General features: G+C 45.5%; 1 long non-coding RNA gene across 1 annotated transcript; it reads left to right on the top strand.

Annotated features, from left to right (window-relative positions):
- Positions 1-189: 189 nt before the first annotated feature.
- LOC144595173 (uncharacterized) lies at positions 190-26,414 on the top strand. Its single transcript, XR_013547464.1, has 3 exons — positions 190-411; positions 7,719-7,853; positions 24,646-26,414. It is a non-coding gene; the product is annotated as an uncharacterized LOC144595173 (long non-coding RNA).
- The last annotated feature ends 1,296 nt before the right edge of the window (positions 26,415-27,710 follow it).

Raw genomic sequence — 27,710 nt, 5'->3', positions numbered from 1 at the left:
AGAGAATGAAAATCAAAAGAGGTCAAAGCACAAAAGCAGGAGTAAACGTGTGTACACTCACATCGTTCAGGAAGGGGCGCACAAATGAATAGCATCAGCAGTTCTGACGCGGTTCTCCAGGAACCCTCCCACCCCAAGCTCGCCGTATCGTCTGGGTCTCTCTCCACAGAGCGAGCAGAGCAAGAGCAGAGCAGAGCAGAGCGAGAGCCCCAGCAAGCTGCAGCCGTGATACGCACAAGCCGTGTCGCGGAAGGAAATGTAAGTGAAAGAGAGAAAATGTGCAAACATCCAGCGAGATGGACAGCATCCACGAAGAGGGAAATTGTTCATGTTTCAGGTCAATTCCCTTTATCGGAACCATGGGTGATGGAAATAATTTCCGGGATTCAATATCAAATTTTACAACTTCAGGTAACTCGTTCTCTGTTAACCATCAGTGATATCGCTTACATTTCCTCTCTTCATTCACGTAGCCTGAAAGCGTGCATCTCACGCCATTGAATGCACTTTTCTCGTTATCATCATTTTCTGTTTTTGTAAACCCATCCACCACAATTATACCCACGGCAACTCGAGCCCCACCGGTACACAGATACCCCTTGTTGTCATATCCATTGATGCTTCCGCTTTCGCTGCAATTTAAAATCAACCTTCTCTTGTTCTCTTGTTTCTTGTTTCCAGTTCTCTTGTTTCCAGTTCTGACTCAGGATCTTCAACGTGAAACATTAATTATTCTGTTTCTCTCCCCACATCTTCAGATGCTGGCTGACCTGCTGAATATTTTCAGATTTTTCCGTTTTTAATTTAAATCGGAAAAATATGTGCATTGAAGCTAAAATACATTTTAACATAAGAAAAAATATTTTTGCAATGGTTAAATAACTGTTTGTTGACATCAAGAATTTCGAGTGAGCTCAATGAATGCATTAGAAAGGTACAAAAGTGGCGCGGTAGCCAATTGTTTAATTGGAGACACAAGATGAAATCTTGAGCAAAACATAAAATATTGGAGGAATTCAGTGGTTCAGGCAGTATCTGTGGATGGGATGTTCAGACGACATTTTGGGTCAGACCCTTCTTCAGACTGATTGGGGTTGGAGGAGAAAACTGGAAAAGAGAGGTGGGGGTGGGACAATGCCTGGCAAATGATAGATGGATGGAGATGAGATGGTGGGGGATTGATTGGCAAATGAGTAAGTGACAAAGGAGTGAAAGGATATCAGATAAGTAGATGTGAGTGAAATGTCAAGCCAAAGAGAGGGAAATGGATGAAATGGGATAGGGATGGAGAGAAGGTGGATGAAGGGAAATTAGGACAGGAACGCAAAATGAGCATATGAAGGAGGGAAAAGGAGTAGGGTGACTTGGTGGAGGGGTGGTCGGTGGGTGAAATATGTATGCTTTGGGGGTGAGGTGGGGCCATGAGAGAGAAAGAGGTATTGGGGGATATTACTTGAAATTAGAGAATTCAACGTTCACACCATCAGTTTGTAAGCTACCCGTGTAATATGAGGTGCAATTCCAGTTTGAATGTGGCCTCACTTTGGCAACGTTGGAGGCCAAGGACAGAAAGATCAGTATGGAATGGAAAGAGGAATTAAAATGGTTAGCAACTGGGAGATCCAGACGATCGTGGTGGAGAGAGCACTTGTTTGGCAAAACTATCCCCAGTCTACTCTTGGTTTCATCGATGTAAAGGAGGCCACATCAGGAGCGTGAATGCAGTAAGATAATGATGAAAGAGGTGCATGTGAACATCTGTATTCCCTGGAAGGGCTGTTGGGCCCCCGGATGAAGTGAGAGAGGAAGTGTAGGGACAGGTGTTACATCTCTTGTGATATCTAGGGGAGAAATAGGTGGGAATCCAGGGGAGAGAAGGGGGAGGGGGAATAGCGTTGTGGGGGTGAAAGGTAGTTGCATGGTGGGGGAGAGGGATTAGTTAGAGGTTACCTAAAATTGGAGAATTCAATGTTCACTCCATTGGGTTGTAAGCTATCCAAGCAGAATTTGAGGTTCCTCCAGTTTGCAACCCAACGGTATGGACATTGAATTCTACAATTTTAGGTAATCACTAACTAACACCCCCAACCCCTACCTTTCGGCCAGACATTCTCTTCTCCCCCCCCCCCCCCACTTTCTTCTCACCCCCTCTTTCCCTCCCCTGTGCTCCAACTGGACCCATGCATTTCTCCCCTCCACCAACCCACCAATTCTTCAATCCTGTCTCGCAATTTCTTCTTTTATCGATAGCCTTTGTTCCAATAATCTGCCTATCAAAAACCTCCTGCACCTGTAATCATCTATTACCTTCCATGCTTTTTCCTTCCTCTCCTCTTTTCTACTATCTTCGTCCCCCTACAATCAGACTGAAGAATGGTCTCGATCCAAACATTACCTATCCATGTTTTCCAGGGATACTGCCTGACCTGTTGAGCTACTTCAGCACTTTGTGTCCTGAGAAGATCATTGTTGCTGAGGTTAGTATTATGCAATGGTCACAGTTTTTAGGCTCTTCTACCTTCATCCAGGTGGTAGTAATGAAATTAGAGCATGTTCAGAGTGGTCTTTGATTGTAGTGGCTGCCTTTTTAAGGCAGCGTCTCCTATGGATCTCAGTTGGTGGGGAGGTCAGTACCTGTGATGGATCGGGCGGTGTCTACCATCCTCTGTAATTTCCTTTGTTCCTGGACATTTGAGTTACCGAACCAGGCTGTGATGCATCCAGTCCATATGGTCCCCACCATACTCCTGTAGAAGTTCGATGGAGTATACATCTACATACTTGTGGACCTGGCCTTATGGGGAGTAATCCTAATAATTTTGGACCTTCTTTAATTCTTTGGACGACTGAAGATTCTATACCACGCACACCCATTAGCTCACCTTTGATTTTTAAGATATTAATTTACATTGCGTAAATTACAATGGCCAATTAATGTATCAGCACAACAGCACATCTTTAAGATGTGGAAGACCACGGTCACAGAGGCAAAATGCAAACTCCCCTACAGACAATATCTGACATCACATTCAAACTCATGACCTTGGAATTAAGAGGCAACAATGTTAACTGATCTGCCACCATGTTGCCCATTTATTCCATTCTCTTTTGAATTATATCAAATTCTCAAATTTCAGTTCTAAATATATGAAAATAAGTTCCAGTTAAGCACCACCACTGCCATATTTGTGCCACACATGCAATATAATTCATTTATTTTATATAATTGATTTCTTTTTTAAAATTTTAAAACCCAAGGAACAAGTGCACACTGAAATGTTAATGGTTTGATGGAGAGATAAATTTTCAAAACATAAAAATAACGTTCACCAAAAGTTTTGCAATTTATGAATGTTAGACCATATGGCGGGCATTTGAAAACTATAATATTTAATGCTCTTATCCTGTGCACTAAGCCCCTGAAGTTCAAATTTTCCAGTTAGGCACAACATACAGTATGACTGGAGCAGGGAGTGGAGTTAGTGTTGGAGTTAATGGTAACGATCACAAACAATAGCTTAAGTTTTTTTTTGTATTGAGTTTTATAAGAGACTAGATGACCCGTGGACCCGTTGGGTCCAAACCTCTCCTGTATTGGTCTAGCACCCTCCTCTCCCCCACTCCAAAAGCGCACAACTAGATCCCCGGGTATATCCGAGGTTGTGGCAGTCGGGAAGTCTCCCCCAGGGCCGGGGGTGGACGAGGGGCGAGAGGAAAGGGGAGAGGGAGCCACTTACCCCAGCCCCGGGCGGCCAGCAGCAGGAGAGCGGCCACAAGGCGCTGCGCCATGTTCGTCCTGCCGGCGGCCATCTTATTTGACCTCTCTTCCGCCGTGCTGCACCATGAGAGGAAGATCAGGAGGGATGGGCGCCAGTCCTCCCGCCGCTGCTTGGTCCGGCAACCCTCTCCCGTTGTGATGCCGTATTAGATCAAAATGGCGATCACAAAATGGCGATCTCATATATGACCCGTTGGGTTCCCATTGATATGCCGAACATGGAAGTATTAGATCAAAATGACTTGTTCCATTCACAGTATAAAGTTTATTAAAGTTTATAAAGTGAATTACTTTTAAAATATAATGAAACCTGATACTGCACACCGCAGGCGAATGGTGAGTAAGTTGGCCCTAAAATGGTTGCGCAATCGTGTACCATTTTGGCTACATTTCGGGAACATACATACAAATATATATCAAGATGAGACTTTTAGTTATAAACTAGACCAAGTGGACCCTTTGGGCCCAAACCTCTCCTGCATTGGTGCAGCACCCACTCCTCCCCCACTCCCCCCAGCCCCCTCCCTCCTCCCTTCCGCCCTCCCCTCCCTTCCCTTCCCCCTTCCCCCCTACTCCATCTCCCACAACCCCCCCTTATACCCGTCCTCCCCCTCGCCCCTCTCCCTCCATCTCCCCCTCCCTCCCTCCCTCCCCCTCCCTCCCTCCCCCTCCCCCCCTAGGAGATAGATTTAAACTTTAAAATGTGAATAACTTAAAAAATATAACACCAATTTCAATTAAACCTTCCGTTCGCACCATTTTGGCTACATTTCGGGAACATACATACAAATATATATCAAGATGAGACTTTTAGTTATAAACTAGACCAAGTGGACCCATTGGGCCCAAACCTCTCCTGCATTGGTCCAGCACCCTCTCCTCCCCCCATCCCCCTCACCCACTCCCCCACTCCATCCCTCCTCAACCCCCCTTATCCCCTCCTCCCCTCCCCATCCACTCGATCCCCACTGAACGCCCCTTATGCCCCCTCCTCCCCTCCCCCCAACTCACCACTCCATCCCCCCAACCCCCCTCCTCCCCTCCCTCCCTAACACACTCACCCACTCCATCCCTCCCCAACCCCCATTATCCCCCTCCTGCCCTCATCCCCCCATCGTCCACTCACCCACTCCACCCCCCCCCCCAACCCCCCAAAGCTCTCCTGCATTGGTCTAGCACCCCCTTCCCTCACACACCCCTTCCCCTCCCCCAACTCACCCACTCCATCCCCCTCAACCTCCCTTATCTCCCCCTCCTCCCCCCACTCACCCATTCCATCCCCCCTCAACCCCCTTATTCCCCCCTCGCCTCCTCCCCCCCACTCACCCATTCCATCCCCCCTCAACCTCCTTATCCCCCCCTCCCCTCCTCCCCCCCACTCATCCACTCCATCCCCCCTCAACTCCCCTCCCCCCCTCAAGCACTCAACCCTACGGGCTTCCTGGGGCAACCCTCCCCCAACAGACGAAGCCTGTTGCTGGGCAGGGGCCGCAGGAAGCAACAGCGAAGGGTGGCGAACGGCGGCGACGGCCATCTTGGTGGACCTTCTGCCGCCGCGCTGCACCACGGGAGAAAGGTCAGGCGCGGGGCACGCCGGGATGGGTACTGGTCCTCCCAGCAGGGGGGGAGGGGGGAAGGGCATGTATTAAAGTCAGCGGCAGCTCTTCGGCTCAGAAACCACCCCCCCCAATCATTGGCCGCCACTCCCGTCACTCTGGCGGGTCCAGCCCCCGTCGGTCATCGTGGCCCCCCCTCCCTCATTGGCCGCCACTCCCGTCACTCGGCCAGGTCCCATTGTGACGTGAACACTCAACACGGGCAAGGTAAGTGGAAAAGTGAATTTTTAAACTTTATTTTTATACTTTAAAATGTCAATACTTCAATAAGACCAATTTGAATGAAACTTGTATTGAACACTCCCCAGGACAATAGTGAGTAAGGTAGGCCTAAAATTGTTGTGCTATTGTACCGCTTTTTTCTGGATGAAAACCGCACAAACAAACGGAATAGGCGGACAAAAATACAGGGAGTGGGGAACAAACAAGATGAGAGATTTAGTAATATACTGGACCAAGTGGACCCGTTGGGCCCACAACTCGTTGGGTTGCCATTGTGATGTGGGGAGAAAAAATCGCACTTTTTTCTTTAAAATAAATGGCTTTAAAAAATAAATAAATAAACCTCAATGAAAATCGTGATTTCTCTTTAAAATTGTGTTTTTTTCTGCATTGATCTAGCACCCTCCCTCACTCCATCCCCTCAACCCCTCTTCTTCCCCACCCACTCCGCCCCTTCCCCTCCCAACCCCCAGTCACCCACTCCATCCGCCCTTATCTCCTCCCCCTCCATTCTTAGGGGCTCTCCGGCGGTGCCGCCATTCCCGCCCGTCGGGTTTCCATTGTGACGTCGAACATGAAGGTATTACTGCGCATGGACGGCTGATGCTCACAGCAAATGGAAAAGGGATTTATTAAAGTTTAAATTGTGAATAACAAAATATAACAATTTGAACATTAATAGGATTTCTTGATGTAGGAATTTTCAACATCAGCATCATTTCCCCTTTTCACAACAGGAAGGAGCTGGCGAAAATCGCCACAACAAAAGGTAAGAATGCCGCCAAATGGCTAATTGTTCTTTTTGCATAGATATCGAAGAGTTCTGCCAACCGCTTCAAAGCTCTCCTTCCTAAAAATCGTGCACTCATTCCAAACAATCAGTCTCACACTTCTGATCAAATGAACCATGTTGTTCTTCTCAATGTTGCACATTGTATTATCGGTCACTTCGATGGGTATCTTGAATCAAGAATGTGCAATTCTTCCACCAGGCATCAATGTAGCTGCTATACCAGAGGATACTACAGCAAAAGCAACATCAACTTGACCTCGAACTTTGGAGAGGATTAAATTGGTGAGAATTGTTTTGCCCATTCCTGCTGGTGTATCAATGAAAAACATTGAAGGAACATTCCTTTCCAAGCAGCTGCACACATGGTCATACATTGCTCTTTGCTCAGCATTCAGCAGAGGCTCCTTCTCTTCAACAAATCACTGTTGTTCAGGTCTATTGTACTGCAGTTCACTCAGCAATTCTGGATTGTCACCATCAAGGTTCATCCTTCCATGTCTTGGTAGTGGCACATGAAAGTATCCCAGTGTCTTGTTGTAATTCACAAGCTTGTCTTGAATATACAACAGAGCCTGATCATGATGCCTCTCATCTATCATGATATTTGGATCATTGATTTTTCTCCGTTCGCTTTGAAGGTAATCTTCAGACATTGAATTCTTGAAGTGATCCCATAATTGTTGAGAAGAGTTGATCTCAGCAATCATCAGCAAAACAAACAAATCTCTCATTGCTTCGGGGAGTCTTGTCCGCTCAAACCTCTTTCTATGCAGACGTCTTTGAAGGAAGGAAGAATATGTCCATCATGCGTCCTCGATTAATCGAAGGATACTGGCCCTTTTATGTGATGGAGAAGCAGTCTCAAGTAGTAGAGGTCACATCTTGGAGAAACGGTATACACTCGTCCCAGAACGTTGGCTTCAAAAATACCTGGAAGATGTTCCACTATCTTCCCAAACTTCCTTCTTTGCCATTTCTTATTGTTCCATGTGTAAAATCGGGGTACATCAGCGTAGTACAGTCTTCTTGCAAATTGATCTCGAGAACACAATTCCATGAATTCAGTTAAAGTTGTTCTCGTGATATCCTCATTTCTCACCAGCCGACCAGCATCGACTCTGATGACGACTTGTTGTTCTTGTGGTAGATGTACCTGGAGTCGAATGACATTGGGGCGTCTCTCATGAGTTTAAAATCCAAGGATTTTAATCCCATTGCTTCCAACTGACCAATGTATCTGCCAGTAAAGTGCTATGCAATTTTGTCATCCCTGTTAACTCCAAAAACTGCTTGCTCACTCCCCTTCAAGGTGTACTTGAATACGAGCGGTGAGGCCCAGGCCCGGCAAGCGGCGAGGCAAGTCCCGGCAAGCGGTAAGGCGAGACCCGGCGAGCGGCGAGGTGAGGCCCGGTGAGCGGCGAGGCAAGGCCCGGCAAGCGATGAGGTGAGGCCCACTGAGCGGAGAGTCCTGGTGCATGGCAAGGCGAGGCAAGCGGAGTGGCCCGGCTGACGGCAAGGCCCAGCGGACGGCAAGGCAAGGCCCGGCGAGCGGCGAGGCAAGGCCCGGCGAGCGGAGAGGCGAGGCCTGGTAAGCGGAGAGGCGAGGCGAGGCGAGCGATGAGGCGAGGCCCGTCGAGTGGTGAGTCCTGGCCGTCGGTGAGGCGAGGCCCGGCGAGCTGAGGTAAGGCCCGCTGAACGGAGAGTCCTGGCGCGTGGCGAGGCAAGGCCCGGCGAGCGGCGAGGCGAGGCCCGGCGAGCGGAGAGGTGAGGCGAGGCCTGGCGAGGGGAGAAGGGAGACCCGGCAAGCGGTGAGGCCCGGAGCGCGGCGAGGCGAGGCCCAGCGAGCCAAGGTAAGGCCCGCTGAGCGGAGAGGCCTGGCGCGTGGCGAGGCGAGCGGCGAGGCCCGGCGGATGGCAAGGCCCAGAGGGCGGCAAGGCAAGGCCCGGCGAGCGGCAAGGTGAGTTGAGGCCCGGCCCAGCGAGCGTAGTGGCGAGGGGAGGCCCGGTGAACGGCGAGGCCCGGCCTGGACTGGCGATGCCGGGCAAGCGGCGAGGCCAGGCAAGAGGCGCAGCGAAGTGGGGCGGGGCGGACGGTGGGGCAAGTGTCAAGGCATGTGTTTTCCGGAAAAATGTGAGGCAAAATCGGAATGGCAGAAATTAAATAAGAAGGCGGAAGATTTCTGCCAAATTCGGAAGGGTTCGGAGGTCTGCATGACCTCGGAGGTCTTCCTCCCTCTTGGCATGATGTTAAAAGAGATAGGTATTGATCAGGTGAAGGGAGGGGGGATAAAGGGGTTGGAGGGGGGATGAGTGTGTGAGGGGGGGATAAAGTTGGTGGAGGGAGGATGGAGTGGGTGAGTGGGGTTCTTTAAAACAACTTAAACTCAATTTCAGTTAATGCAGGGGAGGTTTGGGGGAGTTTTTAAGGGGGGTTATCTTTAGCAGCTCAGCAGCAAATAAAATCTTTATAGAAAAACTTGTTTGTTTGTTTGTTCCTGAACTACAGCCAAAACGGTACACGATAGCGCAACAATTTTAGGTCCACCTTACCGTCGCCTCGTGGTCTTATTGCAAGAAGTTTCATTGAAATAGGTGTTATATTTTTTTAAGTTATTCACATTTTAAAGATTAAATCTACCTCCTAAGGAGGGGAGAGGGGTGCAGGGGGAGGGGGAGGGGAGAGGAGGGAGGGAGGGTGGAGGCGAGAGGGGGGAGGGGAGAGGAGGGAGGGAGGGGGGAGAGGAGGGAGGGAGGGGGAGAGGAGGGAGGGGAGAGGAGGGAGGGGGATAGGAGGGAGGGAGGGAGGGGAGGAGGGAGGGAGGTGGGGAGAGAAGGGAGGGGAGAGGAGGGAGGGAGGGGGGAGAAGAGGGAGGGGGGAGAGGAGGGAGGGGGGAGAGGAGGGAGGGGAGAGACGAGAAATATCCCAGAAATTTCCCAGAAATATTGAAAGCAAGTAGCAATTTCCCTTTAGATTCAGTTTTGAGATTCCTGTGATTCCTTTGAGATGCCTTTACCGTGCATGTCAATTATTTCTGAAATAGGGCCAGAGAAAATAGTTATAGTCATAGAGATACTGAAGGAAAACATTTCCTTTCGCTGACTGAGTCTGTGCCGACTCTTAACCAGCTATTTTAATCAAATCCTAGCCTTTATACTCCCCACATTTTTAACGTCTCTCCTGCCCTCCACACCCCCCTCCCCTCGCCCACCCCCATGCAGACACTCACAGATTTACGACTCAGAAATACTCATGAGCAATTCACAATGGCAAATTAACCTACCAAACTGCATGTCTTTGGGATATCAGAGGAAAGGTGGATGAGTTGATAGTTATTAATGAATATGATATAGTTGAGATTACGGAGACATGGCTCCAGGGTAACCAAGGTTGGGAGCTGAACATCCAGGGATATTCAATATTCAGGAGGGATAGACAGAAAGGAAAAGGAGGTGGGGTAGCGTTGCTGGTTAGAGAGGAGATTAACGCCATAGAATGGAAGGACTTTAGCTTGGAGGATGTGGAATCGATATGGGTAGAGCTGCGAAACACTAAGGGGCAGAAAACGCTAGTGGGAGTTGTGTACAGGCCACCTAACAGTAGTAGTAGAGTTGGGGATGGCATCAAACAGGAAATTAGAAATGCTTGCAACAAAGGTAAAACAGTTATAATGGGTGACCAATCTACATATAAATTGGGTGAATCAAATTGGCAGAGGTGCTGAGGAAGAGGATTTCTTGGAATGTATGCGGGATAGTTTTCTAAACCAACATGTAGAGGAACCAACGAGAGAGCAGGCTATTCTAGAATGGGTATTGAGTAATGAGGAAGGGTTAGTTAGCAGTCTTGATGTGCGTGGCCCCTTGGGCAAGAGTGACCATAATATGGTTGAGTTCTTCATTAGGATGGAGAGTGACATAGTTAATTCAGAAACAACGGTTCTGAACTTAAAGAAAGGTAACTTTGAGGGTATGAGACGTGAATTGGCCAAGATAGACTGGCAATTGATTCTTAAAGGGTTGACGGTGGATATGCAATGGAAGGCATTTAAAGACCGCATGGATGAACTACAACAATTGTTCATCCCAGTTTGGCAAAAGAATAAATCAGGGAAGGTAGTGCATCCGTGGCTAACAAGGGAAATTAGGGATAGTATCAAAACAAAAGATGAAGCATACAAATTGGCAAGAAAAAGCAGCCCACCAGAGGACTGGGAGAAATTCAAAGTCCAGCAGAGAAGGACAAAGGGCTTAATTAGGAAAGGGAAAATAGATTATGAAAGAAAACTGGCAGGGAACATAAAAACTGACTGCAAAAGCTTTTATAGATATGTGAAGAGAAAAAGATTAGTTAAGACAAATGTAGGTCCCTTGCAGTCAAAAACAGGTGAATTGATCATGGGGAACAAGGCCATGGCAGACCAATTGAATAACTACTTTGGTTCTGTCTTCACTAAGGAAGACATAAATAATCTGCCGGAAATAGCAGGGGACCGGGGGTCAAATGAGATGGAGGAACTGAGTGAAATCCAGGTTAGTGGGGAAGCGGTGTTAGGTAAATTGAATGGATTAAAGGCCGATAAATCCCCAGGGCCAGATAGGCTGCATCCCAGAGTGCTTAAAGAGGTAGCCCCAGAAATAGTGGATGCATTAGTGATAATTTTTCAAAGCTCTTTAGATTCTGGAGTAGTTCCTGAGGATTGGAGGATAGCTAATGAGAATTACAAACCAGTTAGTCTAACATCGGTAGTGGGGAAAATGCTAGAGTCAGTTATTAAAGATGGGATAGCAGCACATTTGGAAAGTGGTGAAATCATTGGACAAAGTCAGCATGGATTTATGAAAGGTAAATCATGTCTGATGAATCTTATAGAATTTTTCGAGGATGTAACTAGTAGAGTGGATAAGGGAGAACCAGTGGATGTGTTATATCTGGACTTCCAGAAGGCTTTCGACAAGGTCCCACATAAGAGATTAGTATGCAAACTTAAAGCACACGGTATTGTGGGTTCAGTATTGATGTGGATAGAGAACTGGCTGGCAGACAGGAAGCAAAGAGTAGGAATAAACGGGTCCTTTTCAGAATGGCAGGCAGTGTCTAGTGGGGTACCGCAAGGCTCAGTGCTGGGACCCCAGCTATTTATAATATATATTAATGATTTGGATGAGGGAATTGAATGTAACATCTCCAAGTTTGCAGATGACACGAAGCTGGGGGGGCAGTGTTAGCTGTGAGGAGGATGCTAGGAGGCTGCAACGTGACTTGGATAGGTTAGGTGAGTGGGCAAATGCATGGCAGATGCAGTATAATGTGGATAAATGTGAGGTAATCCACTTTGGTGGCAAGAACAGGAAAGCAGACTATTATCTGAATGGTGGCCGATTAGGAAAAGGGGAGATGCAACGAGACCTGGGTGTCGTGGTACACCAGTCATTGAAAGTAAGCATGCAGGTGCAGCAGGCAATGAAGAAAGCGAATGGTATGTTAGCATTCATAGCAAAATGATTTGAGTATAGGAGCAGGGAGGTTCTACTGCAGTTGTACAGGGCATTGGTGAGACCACACCTGGAGTATTGCGTACAGTTTTGGTCTCCTAATCTAAGAAAAGACATCCTTGCCATAGAGGGAGTACAGAGAAGGTTCACCAGATTGATTCCTGGGATGGCAGGACTTTCATATGAAGAAAGACTGGATAGACTCGGCTTGTACTCGCTGGAATTTAGAAGATTGAGGGGGGATCTTATAGAAACTTACAAAATTCTTAAGGGGTTGGACAGGCTAGATGCAGGAAGATTGTTCCCGATGTTGGGGAATTCCAGAACAAGGGGTCACAGTTTAAGGATAAGGGGGAAGACTTTTAGGACTGAGATGAGAAAGTTTTTTTTCACACAGAGAGTGGTGAATCTGTGGAATTCTCTGCCACAGAAGGTAGTTGAGGCCAGTTCATTGGCTATATTTAAGAGGGAGTTAGATGTGGCCCTTGTGGCTAAAGGGATCAGGGGGTATGGAGAGAAGGCAGGTACAGGATACTGAGTTGGATGATCAGCCATGATCATATTGAATGGCGGTGCAGGCTCGAAGGGCCGAATGGCCTACTCCTGCACCTACTTTCTATGTTTCTATGTTAAACCAGAGCACATGAAAGAAACATGCACTAACAAAGGGAGAATATGCAAACTGCGCACACTCAGCTCCCTGAAGTCAGGATTGAATCCAGGCCACTAGAGCTGTGAGGCAGCAATTCTACCTGCTGTGCTTCCCATCCTTCCAAACGTTGTGCACAGGATCTCCCCCTCTAAATCTCCCATTTGACCAAACATTTTAATTATCCCACCTAATATCTCCTTTGGCTGGTGAAAAGGTTTGGCTTGTGCTCCTGAGAAACAATGGAATACCATTCTGTATTAAGTTGTTTATTTCTAAAAGCTCGTTATCTCCAACAATCCCACCAAAAGCAGCATCTTTCCCTCCTTTGCAGTGATCTTGCTTTATGCTTTTTCTCGCAACACACTTTCCTAATCAAGCAGAGCAAATGTTCATTAATTTAATCCATCCCCTGTTATCTAGGTCCCTAACGCCATGTGTATGATTGGCACCAATTTCCATGGTTTCCTTTGAACACAAGATGTGCCCATTCGGCATATCAAGTTTGTCATCTCATAGAGCACTCCCATTCCCCACTAATTTTCCCAGAAACCTATCCGCCCCAGATGCTCTCACGTACACTAGTGGTGATTTAGAGTGGTTAATTAACCTGCCAACTTGCATGACGTTGTGATATGAGAGGAAATTCACTCTGTCATAGAGGGATTTTGCAACCTCCACCCAGACAGTACCAGATGTTAAAACCAGATTGCTACAAGACACCAGATCTACCAGTTGTGCCATTAAGCCACCATTTAAAAAGTACTTTGTCAAATCTTGGATACTGAATTTACCCTGTAAAGTAAGAACAAATGCAGGCTGGTGAAATGCAATGGCTAAATTCAAGACTTTTTGATCTCGAAATACAGCCAAAACGGTACACGATAGCGCGTCAATTTTAGGCCTACCTCACCATTGTCCTGGGGTTCAAATGATTGTTATATTTTAAAAGTTTTTCACTTTTTAAACTTTAAAAATCACTTTTTAAACTTTAATAAATCCCTTTAACTCTCCCTGCCCGTCAGTCGCGCCTGCCTCCGTTTTCGACGTCACAATGAGAGAAGGTGAGAAGCGCAGTTGGGAGCTCGGAGGGGCAGGTCCCGTCCGAGTGACGGGAGTGACGACCGAATGGGGGGGGGGGGGGGGTGAGGAGAGCTCTCCTGCAGCTGGCCGCCGGGGCTGGGGTGAGTGGCTCCCTCTCCCCCCTCGCCCGCCCACGGCCCTGTGGGGACACTCCCCGGCCGGCACCGGTTCACGGATCGTCAGTTGGGGGAGGGTTGCCGGGCCCACAGGCTTGCACCCAACAGGGGTTGACGTGCCCGCAGGAGACGTTTGCACGGTGGGTTGCTGGGCCCACAGGAGAGATTTATAAATCACTAAGATGGCCGCCGCATCCGCGCGTGCGCAGTTGGGGGGAGGGTTGCCGCTCAGAGGGGGGCGGGACCTGCCCAAGTGATGGGAGTGGCGGCCAATGAGGGGGGTAAGGAGAGCTCTCCTGCTGCTGGCCGCAGGAGAGGTTTGCACGGAGGGTTGCCAGGCCCGCAGGAGAGATTTGGACCCAACTGGTCCACTCCCGTCTAGTATATTACTAAAAGTCTCATCTTGTATGTATATATATGTATCTATGTATGTTCCCGAAATACAGCCAAAATGGTATACCGATAGCGCAACAATTTTAGGGGCACCTTACTCACCATTTGCCTGCAGTGTGCAGTATCAAGTTTCGTTCAAATTGTTGCACTCTTGTGTACTGTTTTGGCTGTATTTCGGACACATCCCCCATAAAATAAACATCGCCATTTTGATCAAATACTTCCGTGTTCATCTTGCATCACAACGGGAACCCAACGAGTATCCGCGCATGCGCAGTTGGGGGAGGGTTGCCGGGTTCGGCAGCGGCACGCCTGTGCAGCAGTGCCGGGAGGACCAGCGCCCGTCCCGGCATGCCTCGCACCTGACCTTCCTCCCATGGTGCAGCGCGGTGGCAAAGAGGTCAAAGAAGATGGCCACCGGCAGGACGGACATGGGGCAACGCCTTGCGGCCGCTCTCCTGCTGCTGACCACCGTGATGGCCACCCAGGGCCGGGAAGTGGCTCTACTTTCTCCCCAATTTTCCCCTTTCCTCTGCCCCCTCGCCTGCCCCTGGCCCCGGGGCTGTCACAACGGGAACCCAACGGGTCCATGGGTCGTGTTTTGCTCAAATTGTTGCGTTATTGTGTACCATTTTGGCTGCTTTCTACCCAACCAATAGTTCAAGCAATTTTGATTGCAATATGCGCCTTAATTTAGTTCCACATGAAACTGACAAGTTAGTAAAGAACCTTTAGTAACAACGGGAACCCAACGGGTCCACAGATCGTCTAGGTAATTATAAAATCTGTTTTTGCTACTCTAAATTTTCAAAGAAAACTGAAATATAAACCATGGGTCTAAAAATCATCAGCACTTAAAGTAGCAGATTAAACCAATTTGGTGTATGAAATTAGTTTTGCAGGAAGCTATCAGCACCATTACACTATTGTACACAAGGCTCAGTTCCCACTGTGGAGCAAACAAAGGAAGAGAGATAAATGGAAGTCGGGTGGGTGATGTGAGGACACCAAGTGTGGGGGACATAATCAATTATGGGTATAGTTCAAAAACCCAATTAATGATGGTGCCAGGATATTGATGTTGGAGATTCATTTAGTGTCCATTGGTAGAAAAGGTGTTTTGAAGTGGGTGGAAAGTATTAGGTGTGAACATTGAAGAAATTAAAACATTTGTTAAAACAGATACTTATAGAGGCAAATTGACACCACAGACTCAATAGTTTTAGGTCATACTAGACGACTGGGTCCCGTTGTGACGCAAGAGATGTTCAGTTACTTCAAATTCCATCTCTTCATTCTTTCTGGGTGCGCCGTCGCCGGGCCCGGCAACACTCCCCCAACTCCGCAGGCGCGGTTGACAGGCCCGGCAAGTGGGAGCGCACTGCGTAGGTGCGACTGCCATGTTGAAACTTGTCCCATTCACAGTGTAAAGTTTATTAAAGTTTATAAAGTTAATTACTTTTAAAACATAACGAAACTTGATACTGCACATCACAGGCGAATGGTGAGTAAGGTGCCCCTAAAATTGTTGCACTATTGTGTACCGTTTTGGCTGTATTTCGGGAACATACATACAGGATGAGAGTTTTAGTTATATAATAATATAGATAGGCTGGCCACCTTTAAGTAATCTTTAAGTAACACAGAAACAAGTCTCATGATGTGCAATTGTGTGAGTAGCCTATGTCCTTCACAAGTGTCAGAAGTGCAAATTAAATTGTTATTTTTAATAATTAAGTTTTAACTTATATGAAAAAACTAAATTAGTACTGTTTTAATTGAAATCTATTTACATTAAAATGTTTACAGTTATGAAAGGAGAGAAACTTCAGCTTCTGGCAAATGCTTTACTATTTCAAGTGGTGATCATGAATTCTGGCATCAAATGGTTCCCTCTGCCTTGCTTGTTTGGTATACAAAGTAGACAGAAGTACATGATGTCCAGTGGTGAGGGAGACAATGAGATAGTTATGAGACACATTGTCTCTGGTGAGAACGAAGATTTATTTCCATGAGTACCTATACAAATTGGTTTCTGCTGCAATTTCCATTTGGTTCTAGTAAATTAATGCAATAATTCGTAAGGTACTAAAAAATTGTCATTAATATTTAGCTGCATACTTTACTGTTCAATATTTCTATTTCATCCTATCGTTTAATAAACAAACACTTTAAGCAGCTATTTTCCTGTTGCAATGTTAAAATTTAGTCATCTTACTCCATCTGGTGTTCATTGTGTGAGAAGCAGTTGCAATTCAATCAAAAAATTCCAATGAAATATTTTCAATTTTCATGTCTAATTGATATGAAAACAAAGTCAACCACAAAACTAAATTAGAATAAATGTGTTTTAAACCTATACATCTAGTTTTAAACCTATACATTTCTGAATAAATGCGTTTTAAACCTATACATTTAGTTATTCCAACAATAAATGTCAACCAGGGAAATGTTGCATTGTATTTATGAAAGCTGCACTTGATTTTCAAAGCTAATGTGGGTATCACTGACCAATTCCATTCATCTGTGGTATATATTCATCAGTGGCCAGATGGTGGTGAAAAATGTGAGAAACAATTTAAAAGCAATAGAAATGATGCTCAATGCAAAAGGTTCTGTTTTAGTGCTATATGATTCTGTGACCATGACAATAACTTTACATGCCACTTTCTCATTTGCACAAAACTTAATAGATAAGATAATGTTAAAAAATGTAACAAATTTTTAACTTAAAATGGAAATAACATGCTGATCCTTGTGTCTTACCTGATATAGATTTAAATAGGAGTAAATTCAGTAGAGGACAACAAGGAAAAGTCGGAGAGTGAGGAAGTTCCAGTAAACTAAACTGCATTAATTTAAATGCAAGAAGCCTGAAGAATTACTCAGAACTCAGAATGTGGATTTGTACTTGGGACTGGGATATTTTGGCAATAACTGATAGAGTTGGAATTCCAGATAAGACTGTAGGCGTGATTGAATTTTTGGTTGGGAGGACATCATAAGAGTACTCAGAATGGATTTTCTTCTGGATTCAACTCATGAGGATAAATGAGTGGAACTTATTTCTGAGAAAGAAAAGATCACTTTGATAGGGATGTAATATAGCCCCACCCCCTTGCCCCCCCCCCCCCCCCCATTAGCAGAAATTAAAGCATTTAGGAAGATTGCAGAATGCTGTAAGAAGAACAATAGGTGATACTGTTTCAGAATTGAAACTGTAAAGAGGGAGATCATGTTGATATTAGACAGCAGTTCCCTACGCATTGTTGTGCATTGGATTTCCCTGCCCATTAACGACACAACGTAAATACAAAATTCATTAAAAAAAATCATAAATATGTAATGCAGAATATTCAGGTCAACATTTTCATAGTAATTCATGTTACTCCCATTACCAAATATTAGCAGAATGTCATTTTATGGCACCCATTTGCTAAATAAGTGGGAGAATGGTTTTCTAAACAACAGGAAGTAGAAGGGTAAAGGTAACTCCAGCAGAGAGAAAACAAGGACGAAAGACTACAGAGAAACATTGTTCACTGATTAATTATTTCAAAGATGTAAAATCCACATGTAACCATTGTGTTGGGAGCTACAAAAGGCTGTAAGTGCTGTGCATCAGTGAAACATGTTGGTTCCTCTCAGAGTGTTTCCCAGTATATACTGTTAAGGCCTTGGGTAAACTAAGTTGGAAACTCACCACTGCTCCACGTGTGCTGTCCCGATCTGAGCCATAATTAGGAGGGCAACTAAACTCCACGTGAAAGCCATATACTTGTCAAACACAGAATTCACTGGATCAAATCATATTCCACAGGACGACCGTCAACGATGTGGTTCCTAATCGAGTGAGTATGTTTACATTTACCACCCGTAGTTAGAGGATTAGATCCCACATTGTTGTCAGGCGATCGTAGGTTGTGGTTCTAATAGAACAAATCGGAGGAAAAAGAAAGCATTTTGACTTTGCTGGATAAGATCAATGGAGGATCAAGGCATTATGTACAGACGCAGTGATGTAAGAGATCAGATACTGTTGACAAAAAGTACTGACACAGGGAAACATACAAGACACCTAGTACTGTTGCAATGATATACACTGTACAAGGCGAACGTCACCAGTGCGGTGAAATTGGACAGCTTGTGTTGGAAAGTAACCTGAAGGTGATTTAAAATAACATAAAAATATTAATAGGGCATTCAATGTACTGTTGATGGCTGCCAATGAGAAAAGGGATCCCAAGGCATCCATAGTACAATCAATAGAGGATCATAATAAATTAATTTAAAAAATGATAGAGAAAGGATAAGATTTGGAAGGACCCCTCATTAAGCAGGAAACTTGGTGGCATCAACAAGGAAAATGTAGATATGGGTAATTGTAGTCGCAACCATGGCAAAGAACCAACAAGAAAAGGGAAAAATAGCAGAAGTAGAGAATACACAGGATGAGGATCATAAGAAACCTTGAGGGAGAATTGTGGTGACTGTGTCACCTACTGCCCTGCCAGTGGACGGAGACGACATTGATTGAGGAAATTTATACGATGAGACGTATAGATATAGAATGATGGGGGCTATGGGCTAACCAGGCCCTATGAAAATGATATGAAACAATTAGCAGCAGTCTCACCAGCTCTGATTTGGACAGTAGTTTGGACTTGAGGGGATGAACTGCACAGATAGACTTATACCTGGACTATCTCTGACATCTCCCTCCCGTTTCTGGACCTCACCATCTCCATCACAGGAGAAAAACTAGTGACGGACATTTATTACAAGCCCACCGACTCGCACAGCTATCTGGACTACACTTCTTCCCACCCGGTCCCCTGCAAAAAGTCTATCCCCTACTCCCAATTCCTCCGTCTACGCCGCATCTGCGCCCGGGATGAGGTGTTTCACACTAGGGCTTCCGAGATGTCCTCGTTTTTCAGAAAACGGGGCTTCCCCTCCTCCATTATAGATGAGGCTCTCACTAGGGTCTCTTCTACATCCCGCAGCTCCGCTCTTGCTCCCCATCCCCACACTCGCAACAAGGACAGGATCCCCCTCGTTCTCACCTTCCACCCCACCAGCCAGCGGATCCAACATATTATCCACCAACATTTCCGTCACCTACAACAGGACCCCACCACTGGCCATATCTTCCCATCCCCTCCCCTCTCTGCGTTCCGCAGAGACCGTTCCCTCCGCAACTCCCTGGTCCACTCGTCCCTTCCTACCCAAACCACCCTAACCCCGGGCACTTTCCCTTGCAACCGCACGAGATGCAACACCTGTCCCTTTACCTCCCCCCTCAACTCCATCAAAGGACCCAAACATTCTTTCCAGGTGAGACGGAGGTTCACCTGCACCTCCTCCAACCTCATCTATTGCATCCGCTGCTCTAGATGTCAACTTATCTATATCGGCGAAACCAAGCGCAGGCTCGGCGATCGCTTCGCTGAACACCTGCGCTCGGTCCGCATTAACGCAACTGATCTCCCGGTGGCCCAGCACTTTAACTCCCCCTCCCATTCCCAGTCTGACCTCTCTGTCATGGGCCTCCTCCAGTGCCATAGTGAGGCCCGCCGGAAATTGGAGGAGCAGCACCTCATATTTCGCCTGGGCAGTTTGCGGCCCGGTGGTATGAACGTCGACTTCTCCAACTTCAGATAGCTCCTCTGTCCCTCCCTTCCCCTCCTCCTTCCCAGATCTCCCTCTATCTTCCTGTCTCCACCTATATCCTTCCTTTGTCCCACCCCCGACATCAGTCTGAAGAAGGGTCTCGACCCGAAACGTCACCCATTCCTTCTCTCCCGAGATGCTGCCTGACCTGCTGAGTTACTCTAGCATTTTGTGAATAAATTGATAGCCTCAGAGACAGATGATTTAAAATTGTGTTTTACATAGTTTGTACTATGTTTTAAAGAGGGACAATGGGAATCAGGTATCTTGGGGTAAAATTAGTATAGCTAAAGAAGGCTCAGGTGACAGCGGTGGTATGGTGGAATGAGGGAACAGCGAAACAAGAAAAAACAGAGTGTATGTGTTTTAGTTGTGGGAAACCAAGTCACTTTACTCTGGAATCTTGGTCACTCTGACAGCAACCAATGAAGGGTTCAGGATGTTTCATAATTTTTACTCACAAATGTTAATTGGTAGCTGATAGGAGTCTGTTAATGTGGGGATGTTTAAATGTATGTCTTTGCATGAACAATGCCTTCCAGCATTCTTATGAATCAAAGCCTTTAAGGTCAGGATGATCTTTCTCAGGTGTTTGTGATTGTATTTTAATCTTGCTTGGATTTTTGAGTAAAAATTGTATTGTGTTTGAAGTGTGTGAATGGTCTGTGAGATTTAGCATGAGGTGGGGCAACTTGTGAGTTCATTTTGATTTGTATGACAAGAAGTATGTCCAGAGGACATAGGTTTAAGGTGAGGGGGGAAAGATTTAATAGTAACCTGAGGGGTAACTTTTTCATGCAAAGTGTGCCAGAGGAGGCGGTTGAGGCAGGTACTATTGCAACGTTTAAGAAACATTTAGACAGGTTAATGGATAGGACAGGTTTAGCAGGATATGGGCCAAGTGCAGGCAGGTGGGACTAGTGTGGATGGGACATGTTGGCCGGTAGGGGCAACTTGGGCCAAAGGGCCTGTTTGCAAAGGGCCTGTTTGTAAGACTCTATGACTCTATAAGTGAAAATGCATGAAGTAAGTTAGTGCAAAGGTTATTACTTGTTTGGTAAATCAGTTCTGGGAAAATGTTGAATTAATTCTATGGTCCAGATGGAATAAGATGTGACTGGGTCATTTTGCTCCTCTCTGTGAAATATATTTGCGGTATCTCTTGTATCTTAAGAGGCAATGTTTCTTTAAAAAGTTGTGTGAGAGGGGTCCTCCAACCCATTAATCTTTTATTCTTTAAGTTAAGTGTGAGAAGCTTTCACTCTGGAAATTAACTTTTTATTCTTTGTTTTTTAGTTACTTGCGAAGCTGCAAGAATGCAGTTTCCTTTTGTGTTATCTGTGTTTTAAGCCTGTTTGTTTTCTTTTCCTACTTTTTTCCTTGAGAATCAATTTCAAAGAGAGATCGAATTCCACACTTGCCATGTGGAATCCAGGTTAAAGTGTAAGAAATCTCTGAGTGTCTCCATTTCAGATGTGAGATGCCAACATTTCAGAAATAAATTGACATTTGGGAAAATTGGGATTTGTATATATTAACACTGAAGTTGGGAATTTGAAGTTGGTGTTTTGGGTGTTAGATTGGTACATTTGGGGAGTAATCTTAATTTGTTGTTGTTCTTGTTTTTCTTAATAACAATGTATTTCCGAAAGGTTTATAGATATTACTCAAGACGTTTGAATGACTGATTTTGAGATTTTGGGTTCTTTCAGGAACGCTTGTTTCGATGTAATCACAATGTTTGTCTAAAATGCAATTGCCAGCCAGGATTCCTGTCTTGGAGAATGCAGATGTGTAATGTGCTTGTCGTTCAGCATGTCCCTGGAAAAATCCAAATGAGTGCCCAAGAAATACTTTGCTGATTGATTACATCAGACCTAACCTTACATAAAGGGGGTTTGAGAGAATTGTATTTTTATATATGAAATAAGTAAAAAATGGAAACTGAAAGAGTTCCAAGAGTGTATACCAGATGATCCCACTGCTAAATGTAAGACAAGTACTGCACAATTTGCCCATCAGCTACAGCAAAAGTGAATAAAATATTCTTTATTTAAGCAGTAAGCAACAAGAGGTAGGAAATATTTAATGGACACTGTATCAGGAAATGTTGTAAAGGATTGAAGCCACCTGTCCACCACAGTGGCACAGCAGTAGAGTTGCTGCCTTACAGCGCTTGCAGCGCCGGAGACCTGGATTCGATCCTGACTACGGGGGTGCTTTCTGTACAGAGTTTGTACATTCTCCCCGTGACTGCGTGGGTTTTCTCCAAGATCTTCGGTTTCCTCCCACACTCCAAAGACTTATAGGTTTGTAGGTTAATTGGCTTGGTGAACGTGTAAATTGTCCCTAATAGTAGGATAGTGTTAATGTGCAGGGATCGCTGGTTGGTGCGGACTCGGTGGGCCGAAGGGCCTGTTTCCACGCTGTATCTCTAAACTAATCTGAACTAAAACTAAACCTGAAAGTGGAAATGGCAAGTAATTGGGAAAGAAAACAAGCTATTTTGAATATATCCCCAACATAACAGTGAAAAGTGTAGACGTATTTTAGAAGTTTTGTGCAAAATTATTCAGAATTGAACGAACCTCTGCAGGAACTCACAGGGGGAGAGGGGAGGTGCAAGCAGGGGCCTTTCTTCAGTTAAGCTCCATGGGAAAAGTAATGAAGAAGGATTATGCATTGTAGGAGTGAAACAGCGTATTCACCACCCACAAACAGAAAATGAATCAGAATCAGAATAACCTTTATTGTCATCCAAAAAAACAAGTCTTTTGGACGAGATTTTGTCACCCACAGTCCAACAATAAGAGCAATAAAAATAAGCAATTACACACACAATCACGAACCAACACAAAACAAAAAAAAAGAGAAACATCCATCACACTCCTCCAGTCACCTCCTCACTGTGATGTAAGGCCAGAATGTCTTTTCTCTTCCCCTGCCGTCTTCACACGCGGTCAGGCTGCTGAAGTTGCCACGTTCCAGGCCGCGCCGAACGGTGAAAGGTCCGTAGCGGGCCGACCCAAGCCAAGCCAGGGGGAAGAACATGGTGGTGTTGCAGTAGAGCTACTGCCTACAGCATCAGAGACACAGGTTCAATCCTGCCTATGGGTGCTTGTCTGTATGTAGTTTGTACGTGCTGCGAAGGGTTTCCTCCAAGATCTTTGGTTTCCTCCCGTACTCCAAAGACATACAGGTTTGTAGGTTAATTGTCTTGGTATTAATGCAAATTGTCTCTAGTGTGTGTAGGATAGTGTTAGTGTGTGGTGATCACTAGTCGGTGCGGACTCGGTGGACCGAAGGGCCTGGTTCTGCGCTGTATCTCTAAACTAAACTAAACAAACTCGGCATTAGCAAAAATCTAACAACCCCTAACCTCCTCTTCAGCTCTGGAACTCCCAGATTGAGACTAAACTCTTCTTCTGGTACTGTGGTAATGCGAGAGGTTAGTAAACAGCAGTTGGAACACAAAAGCATGGAGAAAGAATTGCATACTATTCAACTAAGCAAAGTTCAGGTGTAGGCTGATGTGTCCAAGCACTCAACTGTGTGACATGGGAAGTGGAAGTCTCTGAACACATCACACTGAGGGGGACAATAGTTCTTCATTTTTCCCACAGTATAGTACAACTCCTAGAAGGGGGAAGTTAAGTGTAGTATTAGATAGTTGACGAGTGAAATGGGAGAGTGTGTTATTGCCTGCTGACAAATACAGATAGAATTTTCTGGATCCTTGCCCTAGATAAAAGATGCTGTTTAGCACTGATTAACCACTTTATCCAATGGGTAGAGTCATTCCCATGCCGAGATTGTAAGGCTGGAACCATACAATATGCACAGTGGTCATTCTTCAGGTAAACACTAATCAGAGAACATATTCCACAGGGAAGGTAATGAAGGAGGCTTGTGCCTTGTTGGAGTGAAATAACGACTTCACATCCCCCACCACCCACAAAGTTCTGGACATAGAGCAGGTCACTGAAGAACAGTCTAACTAAAGCCTTGACCAAGACTGGACATGGATGGGTAAGGATACTCCCAACCATTCTGATGAAGTCCAGAGCAACCCCAGCCAGAGGGCTGATGACCCTTTGACCTGATGACAGGAGGAGTGATGATACCACCGAATATGTGATAATCAGAGGAGCAGAGGTTTGTAAAAGAAGGAAAAGGGTTTTCCGGTACATCTAGAAGTTAGTAAACCTATTGCACAAACTTAAGAATGAGGAAATTAATCAACAACGGATCAAGGGTTGGAAAAAGGAGAAAATAAGCATTGAAATAAGCATTGAATAAGTAGGGATGGCATGGTGGTGCAGCGGTAGAGTTGCTGCCTTACAGCGCCAAAGACCCGGGTTCAATCCTGACTACGGACGCTGTCTGTACGGATTTTGTACGTTCTCCCCGTGACCGCGTGGGTTTTCCCCAGGTGCTCCAGTGTCCTCCCACACTCCAAAGACATGCAGGTTTGCAGGCTAATTGGCTTCGGTAAAGATTATAAATTATCCCTAGTGTGTAGGATAATACTAGTGTAAAGAGATCACTGGTCGGTGCAAACTCGGTGGGCCGAAGGACTGTATCTCTAAACTAAACTAAAACCTAAATGCCAAAGGACGGAAATCAGGTAACGGTTAAAATCCTCCCAGAAAGGGCTGATCTCCAGCCCTGATGTGTGAGCGACACAGTTATAGTGGCAGGAGAAACATGTGCCCTAGTGGACATGAAGGGGACTGCTGGGTGGAAACATTGAAATCAATTGTAGCAATATATAAACCATAAAGGAAAAAAAAACTGCAATTAGCTGAATTTGTTTCTGTCTCTTTGCAGGTTTCTAATATAGATGCATCATGCTGGAATTATGACCACTCCAATGAGATCACATTTAAGCATCAGATAAACAAATTAGAATTTGGAATAAAACTGAGGACTGGATATCGTTGTACATAATGGTAGTAATACCACTACCTGCATCGACGGAGCTACACTAATGATAGGAGAAATAGTGCAGCATGAGAAGAGAATGTTTTTTGGAATTTTGGAATTACCGTGTTTGATTCCCCAGAGATCAAAGGGGGAAGACACAAATGTAGTTTATTAAGCCTCGTGGTAGACCGGAGGCCCCGTAGCAGTAATATGTGGAGATCAGCATTGTATAATTTGGTTAAATGGTGTCTTAACTTATTTACATCAACCCACCCCTACCCAGAGCCCAACCCTCTGTGATGTGGAAATTAAGGTCGTGGATGGTCATGTAATGACCCTGACAGAAGAAAAAGTAACTCTTGTTCCCCCACCACAGTCACATTCAGGTGATGCTTCACCTTATGGGGTTGGACATCTTGTAATGGTGCTCTACACCTACAAAAGGAATAATTCTAATATTTGTTAAGGGAGCAGTTATTGGGAAAAGGAATAAAGTCACAAAGAACCCGATGAAGACACCTAAGAGATAGTGGGAGCAAGATATGTAGCAGGGATATTCACAGTTAATATGATAGCTGCAGCAAGAATTAACAGCTGAGAGAGAAGGTGCAGAGAATAGCAGCAGTGTGATTTAATCATGCCAAAACACTCGAAGGAAGGGGACGAAGCAGCACAAGTATTTCTTAAGGAAGTTAAAATACTCAAGCCATGAAGGGGACAATATACGGAATTATAGACAGAGTGAGTAATATTTCTCAGTTAGAACATTGGGAACATGTGCGTGGTGTGTACTCCAACTGGTTAATGTCCCAGGTATTGGGCGGCATTCTACAATTAGCCAACCACCAAGTCCCCATTCGGATATCGACTCAACAACTGAAGCAGTCCAGTCGGTGCAGACGCAAGGAACCACAGATGCTGGTTTACAAAATGAGACACAAAGTGCTAGAGAATTGAGCAAGTCAGGAAGCATAGAAACATAGAAACATAGAAAATAGGTGCAGGAGTAGGCCATTCGGCCCTTCGAGCCTGCACCGCCATTCAATATGATCATGGCTGATCATCCAGCTCAGTAGCCTGTACCATACCCCCTGATCCCTTTAGCAAAAAGGGCCACATCTAACTCCCTCTTAAATATAGCCAATGAACTGGCCTCAACTACCTTCTGTGGCAGAGAATTCCACAGACTCACCACTCTGTGTGAAGAAATGTTTTCTCATCTCGGTCCTAAAAGACTTCCCCCTTATCCTTAAGCTGTGACCCCTGGTTCTGGAGTCCCCCAACATCGGGAACAATCTTCCCGCATCTAACCTCTCCAACCCCTTAAGAATTTTATATGTTTCTATAAGATCCCCCCTCAGTCTTCTAAATTCCAGCGAGTACAAGCCCAGTCTATCCAGTCTTTCCTCATATGCAAGTCCCGCCATCCCAGGGATTCATCTGGTGAACCTTCTCTGTACTCCCTCTAAGGCAAGAACGTCTTTCCTCAGGTTAGGAGACCAAAACTGCACACAATACTCCAGGTGCGGTCTCACCAAGGCCCTGTAAAACTGCAGCAGAACCTCCCTGCTCCTAAACTCAAATCCTCTTGCTATGAATGCCAACATACCATTCGCTTTCTTCACTGCCTGCTGCACCTGCATGCTTGCTTTCAATGACTGGTGCACCATGACACCCAGGTCACGTTGCATCTCCCCTTCTCCCAATCGGTCACCATTCAGGTAATACTCTGCTTTCCTGTTCTTGCCGCCAAAGTGGATAACCTCACATTTATCCACATTATATTGCATCTGCCATGCATTTGCCCACTCGCCTAATCTATCCAAGTCACTCTGCAGCCTCCTAGCATCCTCCTCGCAGCTAACACTGCCACCCAGCTTCGTGTCATCCGCAAACTTAGAGACGTTGCATTCAATTCCCTCGTCCAAATCATTAATATACACTGTAAATAACTGGGGTCCCAGCACTGAGCCTTGCGGTACCCCACTAGTCACTGCTTGCCATCTCTGGCAAACATGAATATGTGACGTTTTGGGTCAGGACCATTCTTCAGACTTAGTGAACAGATAGAACAACTGAGAGAAAAGACACAGTGGGTGGCAGCAATGTGATTTAAAGATGCCGAACACTTAGTAAGGTAGGGGAGGAAGCAACACATCTACTTCTTAGGGAAGTTAAAATGCTCAAGTCAAGATCAGATCTGAAGAAGGATCTCGACCCTTCTCCAGTGCTTGACCCGCTGAGTTATTCTAGCACTTTGTGCTGAGTCAGGATTTCCAACCTGACTGCTATCTACAATCGGATATGCCAGGATGCTCGGAAAACATATACTTTAGGCGTTGTTCTCCATGTCCCACACCAGCTGAAGAATAAGACTATTGTCCTATAACAGATGCATGGAAGAGATAATAGAAAATAGGTGTAGGAGTAGGCTATTCGGCCCTTCGAGCCAACACCACCATTCACTGTGATCATGGCTGATCATCCACAATCAGTACCCCGTTCCTGCCTTCTCCCCATATCCCTTGACTCCGCTATCTTTAAAAGCTCTATCTAATAAATGCAATAAAACCTGGTTGTGGATTTACACATTGTAATAACTGTAAGCTTGCAATTAATGCCTCCTTTGTGAATGTTGCTCTTTTGCAGGGGAAACATGTTGTTGCCTCTGCTAAACAATATGAAAAGAATGGCCCGTATTGTATTCTGCCCAATCATAATGTTATAATCCAGGGTCTCGTGAGACAGCACCTTCAGACACAAGGAATTGACGGTATCTTTGAATGATAATAGTAAACTTTGTAATGCAATGAAGTGACCCGGATGAGACATTAAGGAGTTTTATTACAACCAAACTTGTGTCAGTACCACACCTTCATGTTGTTTGGAAGGCAATGATGAAGGATGATTGTTCATGAATGATGTGAGAGCTCTAAGATGATTCCGAAGTTTCACAGCAAAGTAAAGGA

The sequence above is a fragment of the Rhinoraja longicauda genome, chromosome 7, assembly GCF_053455715.1.
Source record: "Rhinoraja longicauda isolate Sanriku21f chromosome 7, sRhiLon1.1, whole genome shotgun sequence".
Lineage (NCBI taxonomy): Eukaryota > Metazoa > Chordata > Chondrichthyes > Rajiformes > Arhynchobatidae > Rhinoraja > Rhinoraja longicauda.
The sequence above is the reverse complement of the archived record's forward strand: the minus strand, read 5'-3'. Positions and strand labels throughout refer to the sequence as shown.